The 14,524-nt window shown below is 41.4% G+C and overlaps 1 long non-coding RNA gene across 1 annotated transcript in view; it reads right to left on the bottom strand.

Annotated features, from left to right (window-relative positions):
• Positions 1–547: 547 nt before the first annotated feature.
• Positions 548–14,524, bottom strand: part of LOC134416758 (uncharacterized) — a 30,471-nt gene continuing 16,494 nt past the window's right edge. Inside the window, exon 3 of the long non-coding RNA XR_010027367.1 lies at positions 548–823. This is a non-coding gene — a long non-coding RNA (uncharacterized LOC134416758). The remainder of the gene's footprint in view (positions 824–14,524) is intronic.

Below are 14,524 nucleotides of genomic sequence, written 5' to 3'. Positions count from 1 at the left end.
CGGAAGGAAGTGGCGGAAGGAAGGAAGGAAGGAAGGAAGGAAGGAAGGAAGGAAGGAAGGAAGGAAGGAAGTGGCGGAAGGAAGTGGCGGAAGGAAGTGGCGGAAGGAAGTGGCGGAAGGAAGTGGCGGAAGGAAGTGGCGGAAGGAAGTGGCGGAAGGAAGGAAGGAAGGAAGGAAGGAAGGAAGGAAGGAAGGAAGGAAGGAAGGAAGGAAGGAAGGAAGGAAGGAAGGAAGGAAGGAAGGAAGGAAGGAAGGAAGGAAGGAAGGAAGGAAGGAAGGAAGGAAGGAAGGAAGGAAGGAAGGAAGGAAGGAAGGAAGGAAGGAAGGAAGGAAGGAAGGAAGGAAGGAAGGAAGGAAGGAAGGAAGGAAGGAAGGAAGGAAGGAAGGAAGGAAGGAAGTGGCGGAAGGAAGTGGCGGAAGGAAGGAAGTGGCGGAAGTGGCGGAAGTGGCGGAAGTGGCGGAAGTGGCGGAAGTGGCGGAAGTGGCGGAAGTGGCGGAAGTGGCGGAAGGAAGGAAGGAAGGAAGGAAGGAAGGAAGGAAGGAAGGAAGGAAGGAAGGAAGGAAGGAAGGAAGGAAGGAAGGAAGGAAGGAAGGAAGGAAGGAAGGAAGGAAGGAAGGAAGGAAGGAAGGAAGGATGTTTCTGTTTCTAATTTAGATATGTGAAGAGCAAACAACAAACCAGTTCCTGGTCTTGACAGATCACAACATAGGAGGAGAGGAAGAAAGGAGAAAACAGCTTTTCAGCTCTCCTGCAAACAGCATGAGACAGGGAGACTTTTTCTTCTCTCTCTCTTTCTCTGGACACATCAAGCAAACCAGTTGCCTGGAGAGAGAAATAACATGTGTCACTGTCACCTCAATAAATGCTGAGCTTTATACCCATACTTATTTAGTTTACTCAGTTACACAGACTAATGCTTATTGTTAAGTCATCTCCAGTGTATTTAAGCACAGTCACAGCTCTGCACAGCCTTAGCTCTCATGCTATCTCTGTATAAGCTGGAAAATAAGAATAATGAGTTATTTTAATATATTTAAAAGGAAGATGAAGATGAAGATGAAGATGAAGATGAAGATGAAGATGAAGATGAAGATGAAGATGAAGATGAAGATGAAGATGAAGATGTTTGTTTCTGTGGCTTCTTGGAGACAGCCCTGCCATAACCTTGACTCTGCAGGGGGGACAATGGCTTGATTTCAGCACAGAGTGGGTGATTCCTGCTGAGAATACTGCTGTGGCCAGTCCAGCAAGAAATGTCACTGAGGTCAGCAAGCAGGCATGAGGTGGTAATCACTTTCAGTTGCCACTAACCTGGATCCTAGCCAGAGACCTAGAAATTGAAATTTTTGCAGGCTGCTAGCAGTCCCTTTAGCTGCCTTTTACTTAACATATTTCAAGCTGTGGAACAACGGAAGATGAAAAAGTCAAAGCCAAACAGATGTTGCAGAGATGATAAAGAGTCAAGAGCAATGGGAAATTGGGTTGGCAGGAAAATTATGTGGAGAGATGTAGATCTCAAAAGGAGTAATTTCAGATGTTTGTCAGTCACTGTTTTTGGTTGTGCACCCATCCCACATAGTTTTAATAGCAAAAGATCATGAGCAGTGTTTGGTTCTCAAATATATAGCATATTTTTTTTTCCTTTAATGCAGCTGATTTTCTGATTCGCAAAGCAAAAGATTTTTTTTTGGTTGGCAATTAGTAGTGCTGTGGTGAGTCACTGCTCTGCTGGTGCTTCACTGGCTCCCTTTCTTCCATAAATGCTTCTAAGAATAACTGCTATAGAAATAACTTTCATCCAGGGGAATAGCCCAAAATAGCAAATTCTATCCCTAAAAGTTATCAGACTGATTAGTCATTAGCAGAATATTAGACTGGAAAGAATAAAAGCCTGAAAGTAGATAACAAATATGTTTCTTATCAATTTATTTTTCACTATGATTTATGCTTTAAAAGTGCAACAATTTCAGTAAATTCATGTTTCCATAGAAAGGAAGTAGAAGGAGATTGATTTCCTTAAAATCACTTAACACCTTGCTAAAATCCCATGTTAGCAACATTGTGCTTAGAAGCAAATAATTCTGTCAGAAATAAAGGGCTTACATTTCATTGTGTCCTAACCCTGCTGGGTTTTTTGTTTTGTTTTGTTTTGTTTTGTTTTGTTTTTTGGAGGGTTTTTTTGAAAAGGAGTACACAGTCCAGTACATGTATCTTCTCTGTGCTGAATTATACAGACAGCTATAGTGCTGTAATAGCTCATGTCATTTCAGCGACACCAGCAGAACTGGCAGAAATTTTTTTTCTGAAAATCTCAACACACAAGCCCCTTTTCAGTATAGTATCAATGAGAGGAGGACAGAAAGTGCTTTGTGCAGCTGAGAGAATAGTGCCCAATGGACTAAACTTCTGAACTCAGCTGATCTAGACATAGATTTACATGGTCCTGTGCAGCTCAGTGGAATAGCAGCTCAGTCTCTTTAGATTCTGTGCTTTAGATATCAGAGTTGATTTGCTATCATGATGTTTGGCAACTGGCTAATCTCCAGGGATTTAAACCCAATGACATTTTATGTGGCACTTTTGCTACTTTATGTAGCCCCTTTGGAAGGCCTGAAGGCATATAATAGGCATGGATTATTTATTTAGTCATCCAATGACTTCAGAGTTGTCTCCTCTTCCTCTGGGCTCCCATAACGAAGAGGCCCACAATGTTATGCCCCAACGTCATGTGCACTGGGGTCTCAGTTCACCAATCTGTGAGTTCAACTCTCCCTTCTTTTACAAATAGTTTCTCAAATCCAGACACAATATAGAAATAACCCCATCCTCATCTTAAAAAAAACCAACAAAACAATAACAGGCTGTGTAGATTATAAAAAGTAACTGAGTCAAAGCAGCTGATGTCATGAGGAAAGCCTCTTAGACCAGAGGAGATAGAGAAGGGGCAAATGAACAAACGTGGGCAAACACACAATGAAGAATAGGGAGTGGCCCATGCTATTTTTCCTGCCACCTGTGATCTACAAAATATATGTTATGTTCCCAGGAACTGGGCGGGGGGAAATCACAGCAATGAGAAAGATACACTTCTGAGCTATTTTTCTGTCTCAGTCTCTTCTCTGAACACGCTCTGTGTTGTTGACCTGCTTGGGAGGGCTGAGGGTGCCAGCACAAGTTGTCATGAATTGCTCAGTTCACCAGCCCGCGGCTTGCTGTCCCCTCAGGCATGCTTCAGACATAGGCTGGCACCATCCCAGGCAAGCTGAAAGCTGAGTTTAATTTCTAACATAATGATTTATTCATTGTAGTATTGGACAGTGGTACAGACTGACAAGCCTGAAGTTTACACCTTGTGGTGTTTTTGAAGGCAGGTTTACAGCTCTGTGCTCCTTCAGCTTGGCAGCCTACCTCACTGCCTTATATGCTCAGCCAGGCAGGCTCATGATTGCATCAGTTTGGTGCTTTGCCTCTTGATTCCTAAATCACAGTGCCTGCTGCTATGGCAAATTCTGATATGGTGTCTCCTCACAGACCAAACGTGATGCTGTCCTCTCAGTTTCTTCTGTGCAAGTTCCTGATACAGCAATGCATGCAATTTTGAAAATTAGGGACTAGTAGGACTGTGGTTAGTAGTGGTGATTATTCCCTCCAGAAAACTGAAGGACTGGTCATGGCAAGGGCACATAAGAGCAGCAGATATGCTGAGATGCTAAAAAAAATTATGATGGGACAAATAACATTTGTTTGAGATGCCAATAGCATCTCTCCCAATTAGGATATATTGGGTTTTATCTAGGGAGTGAAGGGAAGTACAGTCAAGGTCATTCATTCCATCAGATTTTGTGTACTGGCTGTATGAAGTAGATTTAATAGGACTGTGAAGCGCTGTATCACTGTTACTATTTCATCACTGTTCAACATCTGAAAACTGGAAATTAAGACCTGTCTCTGCATTATCCCTGGGGTCAGCACTGACATATTTATTCTCTTTTAATTAGTCAGCCAACTCCAGACTGGATCAAGGGAGGCTGGAAGGGAGAATCTCAGAATGAGCATTTAAATCCTGCCTTACTGCAAGGGGATAAACAGAAGGGTATCTTTGACTCTCTGACCTCCAACACTGTGTGGACTCTCCTAAGCATTAATTCCCACCACAGCATTTGCTGCAAAGGGATACACACACTATTAACTCTCAAAGAGAGAAGGGCAGTCTGGGAGTGACGACAGAACATGCATGTAATTTTATTTTTGGTTTCAGAAAAGGCAGGCCAGGCTGGGTGTGGATACACTGGCTCTTCCCATTCCCATCTTTTTCATGGGAGGTTCCCCTCACACAGATTCACTGCACTCACAGATTTGTACTGGTACAGAGGTCCTGAGGCTCCTCTCAGGCCGTGGTAGACAGAGGTGTCAGTCACACAGCTCTCCCATCCCACCCTGCCAGCAGTGAGGAACCACAGCACCAACAGGCCGTGAAGGGGAGCAGCCTCTGCAGCTGGCACAGCAGGTGCTGAAAAGGCCATTTTGCTTACATTATTGCATTCATTATAAGCTCATCCCCAATAATGATGTCATATGCAGACTCTTCACACTCGTGTGCAGGGGAAAGGACAGCGGAGCACATAAAACATACTGAAATTCACTGTGAATTTCTGTTAGATGTGGCAAGGAGGGGACCAAGTGGAAATTTTAGTCTCTCCTTTCCTCTGCACAGAGGAAAATTTTTAAGGGGAAAAACCCAAAATAATTAAGCACTACAGTGATTTGCAAAGGTACTTCAAACATGGCTCTGGTTTATATCCTCAAAAACCAGCTAGAATAGGAATTTTTCACCGGTTGGAAGAAGATAATGAACTATTGCAGTTGTCTGAAAAGAAATGGCAAAGTTTTTTCATTTTTTTTATTGACTGTTTTTCTGTCCATTTTATGTTTGCTTCCTATAAATATTCTGGCAGAAAAAATTACTGTCAAGAATGTACGTCAGCACAGTCAATAGTTAAGATTTTTACTGATAGCAGATTTTGAATCCTTTAAATTTCTTCCAAACACTTTCACAGACACATTCAGTAGTGTCACAGAAATACCATGTGAATAACACATTAAATCCAAACTTGATTGAGGGGTTTTGAGGTTTTTTTTGTAAACCTACAGAAAGATGCTCACAAACAACCAACAGTTTTTGGAAATTATTCTCAGAGTAAGCTAAAATGAAAAGGAAAGAATATTCAAGCAGATTTGTGGACAGGAAATAAATGGACTACATGTTCAAATTAACTATTTAAATTTTTATTGCTGGAAATTTACTTACTAAATTTACCAGCAACTATAAATCTATGAAGTATCGATGTCCCGATATGCTCTGTATTTTAAAATTATTCTTCCTAGTCTTTATCAGAGAGATTTTTACTTAAAAGGAAATGCTACAAATGAATGCAGGGGAAAAAACCCATAACAGTTTTAGTGACACTGCTTTTCCATAATTTTAAACAGTGTCTTTTAAGCTACACTTTTTCTGTAGTTGTGTTACCATTAAACCACCTTATCACTGCTATTCCACATGGTGCACTGGACAGCCCACACTCTCTGTGAGTTTTCCCTGACCTTGTGCAGCTTCTGGTGGTGTAGGTCTATCGTTCTCTCTTATCTCATAACTGAGTGCAGACCTCACAGCAGCAGCGCTTCCTTCGGCAAACTATTGATCATGTCAGTATCTTCTCCCTTCCTCCCTGTTCCCTTCATCTTTCTAACCTTTTCACCAATTTACTTGTTCTTTTCCCTACTGTATTAAAACACGCCTATAGGCTGAGCTCTTTATTCTTTCTTATTTTACAACTCTTCCTGTTGAGTTGGAAAGTCTTGACAATGCATGAAAAGCTCCTTCAGGTGAAGAGAGGCTTCTGTACATAACAGCTCATGCCATTTATGCCACAGAGGAACTTTGGGGCCCTCTGCAATGCAGCTCCTGACAGATCATGCAAAACAAACGAGACAAACAACATACACAATTATAAAACACATGTGCCTTGCACCTAAGTCAAATTAATTCAACTAAGTAAATTAATTGAAGCTGCCAATTCCAATAAATATATAGAAATTTGAGAAAAACAAAAAAAAAAAAAAAAATCAGTTATATCTTCCCACACTCACATTTCATAAAGGCAGGCACCTTCACACTTTATCATATGTATTGCATGTTACTTTTCTGGCAAATAGCCTGGAATTCAAAATAATATATGAGTTGCTAATTTATTTTAGGGTCTATAGATCCATTTAGGGGATTGGCTATTGAAACACTGCTCTTATCCAGCCAGTCTGTAACTAAACTGATTAGCTGTGTACAATGCAGACAATGACAGCACTGAACACTATGAATTTAAAGAAGTAGCCTACTTCACAGTAAAAATTTTGGAAGTGAGCTCATACAACCTCAGGATAGATAGAAATCTACTGATGTGATTTCTGGTCTGAAAATTTTTCTGACTATTGAAGCTCTTTGTGCTTTTCTGCAGGTTGCCAAAAGGACAAAAACTTAAAACAAAAGTTCAAGTTCAATCTCTGTTTGACTTCCTCTCTTAAAACAAGAAAATCAAACCTTTTTTTCACTTTCACATTGTACTTCACACTTTGTTGTGAATTTGCCCCTCTCCATATTCCTGTCATTTTCTCTGTATGATTTGGCCTGGGGGTGGAGGGGTTAGAGAAACACTTGAAAAGAAAATCTTAGGTAAGCCAGACAACATTGTACTGCCCCAAATAAATTCTGTGCCCCTTCTCCACAGGGAGACATTGAAGGTCAGAAAAGAAGTTTCTCTTGCTTTTCATAGAAAAGGATCATGGAATGATTTTGGTTAGAAAAGACCTTTGATAACATTGAGTCCAACCACAAATGTAACACTGTCAAGTCTATCACTAAACCATGTCTCAAAGAACCACACCTACATGTCTTTTAAATACCTCCAGGAATGGTGAATCAGCCACTTCCCAGGGCATCTTGTTCCACTGCTTGACAATCATTTCAGTAAAGATTTGTTTCCTAATATCAAATCTAAATCTCCCCTGGTACAACTTGAAGCTATTCTTTCTCATCCTTTCATTTGTCACTTGGCAGAAGAGATTGGCCCCCAGCTGACTACAGCCTCCCTTCAGGCAGCTGCATGGTGTGGTAAAACTTCCCTAAGCCTTCTTTTCTTCAGGCTAAACAGCCCTAGATTCCTCAGCCACACCTCATAAAAACTGTGTTCCAGATGCTCCTCCAGCTATGCTGCCCTCCTCTAGACTCCAGCACCTCAAAGTCCTTCTTGTAATGAGGCATCCAAAACTGAACACAGGATTCAAGGTGTGGCCTCATCAGTGCCGAGTACAGGGCCATGACCACTGCCCTGGTCCTTCTGTCCACCCTATTCTTGGTAAAGGCCAGGATGCCATTGGCTTTCTTGGCCACCTGAACACCTTCTGGCTTACAGTCACTGGATGTCAATCAGCTCCTCCAGATCCTTTCCATCCAAGCAGATTTCCAGCCACTCTTCCCCAAGCCTGTATTGCTGCCCAGGGTTGTTGTGACCCAAGTGCCTCATCATGTTGGACTTCATCCAACTGGCTGTGACCCATTGATCCAGCCTCTCTGCAGAGCCTTGCTGCCCTCCAGCAGATAAACACTCTTAATGTCATCTGCAAATTGACCCAAATCATGGACAAAAACATTAAACAGTAATGGCTCCAGAACAGAGTCCTAGGGAACACCACCAGTGACCAGCTGGATTTAAGCACATCCACCATAATTCTCTGGGCCAGGCCATCCAGACGGGTTTTTACCCAGATAAGAGTATAACCATCTAAGCTGTGAGCAGCCAGCTTTTTTGGGAGAATACTGCAGAAAACAGTGGCAAAGCTTTAGTAAAGTCCAGGTAAACAACAGCCACAAGTCTTCCCCTCATGCAAGTGGGTTACCTTCTCATAGAAGGAGATCAAATTATCCAAACAGGATCTGGCTTTTCTCTTCCTCTCCAAAGTGGCTTGTTGCCTTATGTATTTTTGACCACAAAATTAATTAATTCAGAGCCTGACTTCCTACCATATTGCAGGTAGGAATGAGAGCTCAAATACTTCCTAATTGTCCTCAATTTATCTCTGTTCCTCTTGTTGGAAGGCTTTTATTTCCATAGATAATGTTATGGTTGACTTATTCCTGCCACTATTCCGAGGCTTCCACAATCTCCCGTGCCATTGAAGTCAATAGGAGCTTTGCTATCAAATGAGCTGCAAGCCGGAGGCAATCCATAATTATTTAACTCCGGTTGCTACATGGAACTTGCTCTGTAACAGCCACTGAATTATTATTCTCTGCTAATCTGTAGCTGACTAAAGTCTCGGATAGAGTATTCCTGAGCACTCCCTGTTCCCAGGGAGGTTAATCAAATCACAATTGCTCCTCATTTATGTCAGAAATAGGCGATGAGATAACTTAAACCACACAAAATTTAAGCTAAATAACAGGTCCAAAAGAGACAAAACCATGGATGGGTGTCTGCTGTGGCCAGCACAGTCAGTAGCACCAAGGCTATCCACACATTTAGCATGAGGAGTAGCAGCAGCAGCAGCAGCAGCTCAGAACTCCTCCACAGCCCCCGCTACCACAGCACTGTCTGATCACCTCCTGCCTGCATCGCGTCTGACTAACAGCCAGCTGCCTCAGCCCGGGCTCAGAAACACTCGCCAAAAATTCATTTAAACCAAATGGGCCCTCATTACTCTTAGAGTCCTCTCACTGCAGCACAGCATGATGCTGGGACTAGGTATTATTTTGTTTTAATCAGTGCTGCTGATATCTGAGAGAGGAAAGGGAGGGAGAGTGAGAGGATTTCACTGCAGTCTTTAATGTGGCTCTAGTGAGATGCTGTTATATATTGGGCTGTGTCTCAGTATAGGGGCTTGTTTGACAGGCCCTGTCATCATCTACCTCCAAGATTATCATTCATGCTGCTGGAAAGACAACTTTATTGGACTAAATATTGGCATGTGTCTGTGTGGCCCACACAGGTAAAGACTCTCCCTGGGCCGTGCGTCTGAGTCACTGTGCGTGGGTGTAACAACTGCACTAGTTATTATTAATCTCTCTGAAACCTCTTTACAGTGATTAAGGGAGTACTGTATGAAAGCAATCTGCTTTGTGGGCTCTCGCCAAGGAAGACCCACTAAGCAGATTTTGTTGGATCCTCCAGCCAAACTGCTCTTTTCTTGGCAACCGAAATGTGCATCAACATAGATGTAATGTCAATTTCCAGCATTTTTGTAATGTACTTTATTCAGATTATTTGGATACTACACAAACCACTAATTCAAATCACAGTATTTAACATTGCCAGTCATTTTTCTGATGTGCCAATGTATATAAACAAACCTGAGCCGGAGAAAAGGTCACATTTACAATACATCTAGAAGGGAAAAATAATGCCTTCTTTTTTGCCTCCAACCCCCTTTTTGTGAATAAGAGACCTGAGTGAAGGATTTCAATGGGAGATGAATGGCAGGAATATGTCAGCAGGTGATGGACTCTCTGCAAACCATGGCCAGCGCAGCTCAGCAAATTGCCAGGGATCTGCTCAGCTTTTCTCTAAATGGGGCAGTTGGGGATAAGAAGAGCCAAGCCCTCACTGAGAAAGCCATGAAGCTGAGATCATGTGACATGGAAGGTCTGGTAACCCTGGTTTTGGATGAAAATAATGATCACACAGTAAGTTTTAACCTATGTATAATACTAAACAGGGCTGGTAGCTAGTTTGCTTAAGTCCAAGGAAGACTCTAGTAGGTTTATATGTATGTATATATATATATATAAACCTTATATATTTATATATATGTATATATATATAGTAGGTTTATATATATGTGTATATATATATATATATAGTAGGTTTATATATATATATATATATATATATATCTCCTTTAGAAAAGCTCAACCTTTTTCTCTCTTCCCACATCCACTTCTAGCAATAGATCAAAGCCTGGGTTTACTATTGTACTATGTGCCTCATGACATCTTGCCCTCACATACCAGAAAGTGACTGTCTCTAAAGCAGTAAGTAAAGCAGAGTAAAATAGCAACAAACTGAAGTTTTTCTATCTTTGTCTTTCCCAGGAGGGTTAGGCTGAAGAAAACTCTGAAGATGCAAAAACAAGAATGAAAAAGAAGTCATCTCAAGAAGGGAGAAAAAAAAAGAATATAACCGTAGGCAGAATGTCAAATAGATATTTGGAATTCAGAGTGTTACACTAGCCTGACTATACTCAACTTTGACCACCTACAGCAGTTTTTATATCATCAGTTTTGTGTCATTAAGTAATTAATGTTGAGGTGATGTGCCATTTTCTTCCATATAACTTGCATTCACTACACATTATATGGTCATCATTTCAGTTTCTATTGCATTAAAGTACTTAACAGAAGTCAGCTCCTTTCTGACTTCGTATATTTAGTTCACGTGGGTTGTGTTGTGGGTATTTTTTTAGTATTTCCAGAGAACAAGTGATCCAAAATACCCAAACACTCTGAAACAGATTTCTTCCATCTAGAAGACAAACAAGATTACCCTTAAGAAAACAGTAAAGAACAGACACACAGAAAACCCTTTACTGGCTTAACAGGCCCCATGTCATAGAATCATAGAATCACAGAGTGGTTTGGGTTGGAAGAGACCTTAACAATCATCCCGCTCCAGCCCTCCTGTCAAGGGCAAGGACACCTTTGACTAGACCAGATTGCTCAGAATCCCATCCAGCCTGGCCTTGAACACTTCCTGGGACATTAACAACTTCTCTGGGAAACCAGCTGTCTTGGTTTGAAAATACAGGTGTATGCTAAGGAAGGCAGGAGCTTCTCTTAAAATGGAAAATGTAAACCCCCTCCCTTTGAATGATTATAATTTTCAAGTTAAGAGGCTCTCAGGCAAAGATATGGGAGTAGGAACAGCAGTTCTTTATTTGGAAAAATAAAAGTAAAAATAAAAATGCAGTAATACAAAACAACACTGACAGAGTCAGAATACGACCTGACACCCTGTGGGTCAGGGTGTTGGTAGCAGTCTGATTAAATGGTGGCTGCAGTCCTCTTGGAGTAACAGGTATGGTTCTGTTGAAACAATGATCTTGTAGAAAGGTGTAATTTTTTTCTGAAGGTCCAGTGGTGGTATAAATGGGCCTGGTCTTCTTCTGGGAATCTAGTGGGAAAAAGCTACTCCTCTGAGAGCCCAGTGGGAAAAGGCTGACTGCGGTGTTCCAACTCTCAGATCATGTCCAGATAGGAATTTCTGGCTCCTCCCCCTGGGTGGAGCAGCTCACAACGGGATGATGTAATTTTCTCAGTGAGACTCAGTGGTCCATTAACAAAAGATATTCCTGGAGGGAGGATTGGTTGTGGAAGAGATAAAGAAAATTGCCCCATCTGCTTTTAACAGGTGGCCCAATTAACAGAAGATAACTGCCCCACCTCTAAGATGGCAATAGAATACACATCCCCAGCCACATCTTGCATTTACAACCTAAAACATCCGTTCAGTGCCTCACCACCCTTACAGAACTTTTAATCTAAATCTTCTCTCAGTCAGTTTGAAGCCATCCTCCCTTGTCCTGTCATGGTTTTGTAAACAATTTCACTCCACCAGTCTTGTGGTCTGGAAGGCCACAGATAGGTCATCCTGCAGTCTTCTCTTCTCCAGGCTGAACAGTCCACATTATTTTCCCCTTTCCTCACAGGAGAGGTGCCCTTTTCCTCTAATCTTAGTGGCCCTCTTCTGAACTCACTCCAACAAGTGGGTGTCTGCCTGTGCTAAGGGCTCCAAAGCTGGATGCAGAACTGCAGCTGGGGTCTCATGAGAGCAGAGCAGAGAGGCAAAATCCTCTCCCTGCTTTTGATGAAGCCCAGGGTAAGACTGATTTTCTGGGCAAGTGCACACTGCCACGCCATGTCCAGCCTCTCATCCACCAGCACCCCCAAGCCCCCCTTGGCAGGCTTTTGATCTGCTCATCCCCAGTCTATATTCATAGTGGTTCCCCTGATCCAGGTGCAGGACCTTGTACTTGGTCTTCTTAAATCTCATGAGATTCCCATGCAGCCACTTTTTGAGCTTGTCCAGGTCCCTCTGGATGCTATCCCTTCCTTCAGATGTGTCAACCATACCACCCCACCTGGTGTTTGAGGGTGCACTTGGTGATGTCATATTCTTCTGCCTTTGTGTACATAACCATGAAATGACACTGACTAAATAAATTTACATACAGAGGGGTATTTGGCTGTATAAAACTGTGCATCCTTGAGTGACTTTCAAAAAGACATATGTAGGCAGGTATCAGCCTGCTTCTACAGCAGGCAGAGGAACTATCCTTGCTTTACCACATTTTATTCGGTGACAGTTATCCCATTGTAGTTTCATCTGTTTTGTCAGTCTGCCACAAGAGGCTGCCTAGTGATGAACTTGCCCCTCTCTACTGCCCACAGAGGGATGTACAGTGCAACAGGATGAAATATCTTCTCTGTTGTGGCTCTGGTCCTTGCAATAGCAAGCAAAACAATTTTGGGCAAGCCTCCTTTCTTCCTTCTTAAACATCTGCAACATCTAAAAACAGTAATGTCTGTTAGTGGAGCCTTGAGCTGATGATATTTAAATGAAAGACAATTTCTGAACTTCAAATAATGTTGAAGAAATAGGATGATGAGGAAAAATTCTTCTTTTGGCTTAGAAAAAACCCAAATGCATGTATGTGCATTAATGAAATAACTATCCAACACCAGTCCTTGATGAGTTTGCCTGTTAATGGTGGAGGAACAGGGGAAGTGTTAATGACCCCTTGACCTCCACAGTGAATCCACACTTGAAAGGGAGGGGATTAAAATGTCTTAAAAATCATGTGCTAGAAACTGAGAAAGCTTAACATTTTCCTTATGCTGATGTCAGATGACTTTCTCAACCCCTGCATCAATTATACATAACTCCAGCAGGTTAAAACTGAAGGACACGAGTGCTGGTATGTTAAGGTAAGAGTTCTTGTAACAAAACTTTAGGTCTCTTGACTTGGCATGGCTCCACCTTACTGCCTTTGTCCAGGGGACTGCTATGAAACATCTGAATTGTCTACACAGATTATCATGATCCTGTTCTCCATTTTCACCAATTTTCCATTTTATGCATGTGGGAGTACACAAACGTGTGGAAAAGACCCCTCCCAGCTTTACAGACCACTTGTGCTGGGCTCAGTCAGTTCTTCTTCCTGAAAATGCAGTAAGAGTTCATCCAAATTACCAGCTCTGCTTAGCAGCATGAAAACAAAATTAAAAAAAAAAAAATACAAGCATAGCTATAACCTACCTGAAAGAGGAGAAATATAAAGCTCTACCAAAGAGTATAAAGAAAAAAAAAGTTCAGTGTGGTAAAAAGGAGAAGATATAATAATCAGCATGCTAAAATGATACATTTTAACAATTATAAGGAAATATTTTATAAGATACACAGAAATAAAATAAATAATAGATGTTCAAATTATCTAACTCAGAATCTCTCAAGAAGACCAAACCCTTTTGCATGATAATAGCAAATGTCTGTGTGACACCAGTAAAGCCTTGTCTGATATTACAATAAATATGAAGAGGAAAAAACATTACCCTAAAACATCAGCAATCTGCCTTTGTTCCAGTAATAAAGTTATTACTTCTGTGACTAACACAAATGACTGAAGATTTTTACAGCCACCCTGTCTGCACAACTCTCAGCTGCAATGAAATTGCCTTCTTACTCCAGAGAGACAGAAAATTTAACTTGTCGGCATCTGAGAGCTGCTTGCACAGTGCCACATTTGTACTGGGGAGAAAAAAAAAAGAACCAAACCAGGCTCACATTTTTTGTTCACATAATTTCAATTCTTGTAAAATTATACCCACCGGAGCTTGGAAATGTAATTTCCTAGTTCACGTTACTTTATATATATATATATATATATATATATATATATATATATATATATATATATATATATATATATATATATATATAAGATATATAATTGTAGCTATTATATAAATATAATTAAATTATAAATTTGATAAATTTCCTGGAGGAACTCTTCCATTGCCATCCACTGAGTCTGAAACCAGCTGCTGCTTTCTCACCAAATTGGAGGCAGATTCAAATCTTGGTTGCCCTAAACATATTTCTGAAGTAGCATCAACTACTCCAAAGCCTTTTGGGGAATTCATAGTATGTGTTGCTCCCTTATGCTGTATACAATGACATATAAGCTTGTGGGCTGTTGTGGCTCACTGACTGGTACTTCGGCCATCCATAGTCACCTTGAATGGCATCTCACTGTATGAATATTCTCCCTGCAGGGAAAGTGACCACCTGTAAGCTCTGCAGCATGTTTGCAGAGAACCAGCATGAGTTCTTCCTGGTGGGGAACCTGAGCACTCAGCCACCATGGGTGCTCACCAGCACACTTAGAGGAATATACTCTTTTTCAAAGCCTGGCTGCAGA

Source organism: Melospiza melodia, chromosome 3 (genome assembly GCF_035770615.1).
Source record: "Melospiza melodia melodia isolate bMelMel2 chromosome 3, bMelMel2.pri, whole genome shotgun sequence".
Taxonomy (NCBI): domain Eukaryota; kingdom Metazoa; phylum Chordata; class Aves; order Passeriformes; family Passerellidae; genus Melospiza; species Melospiza melodia.
The sequence above is the reverse complement of the archived record's forward strand: the minus strand, read 5'-3'. Positions and strand labels throughout refer to the sequence as shown.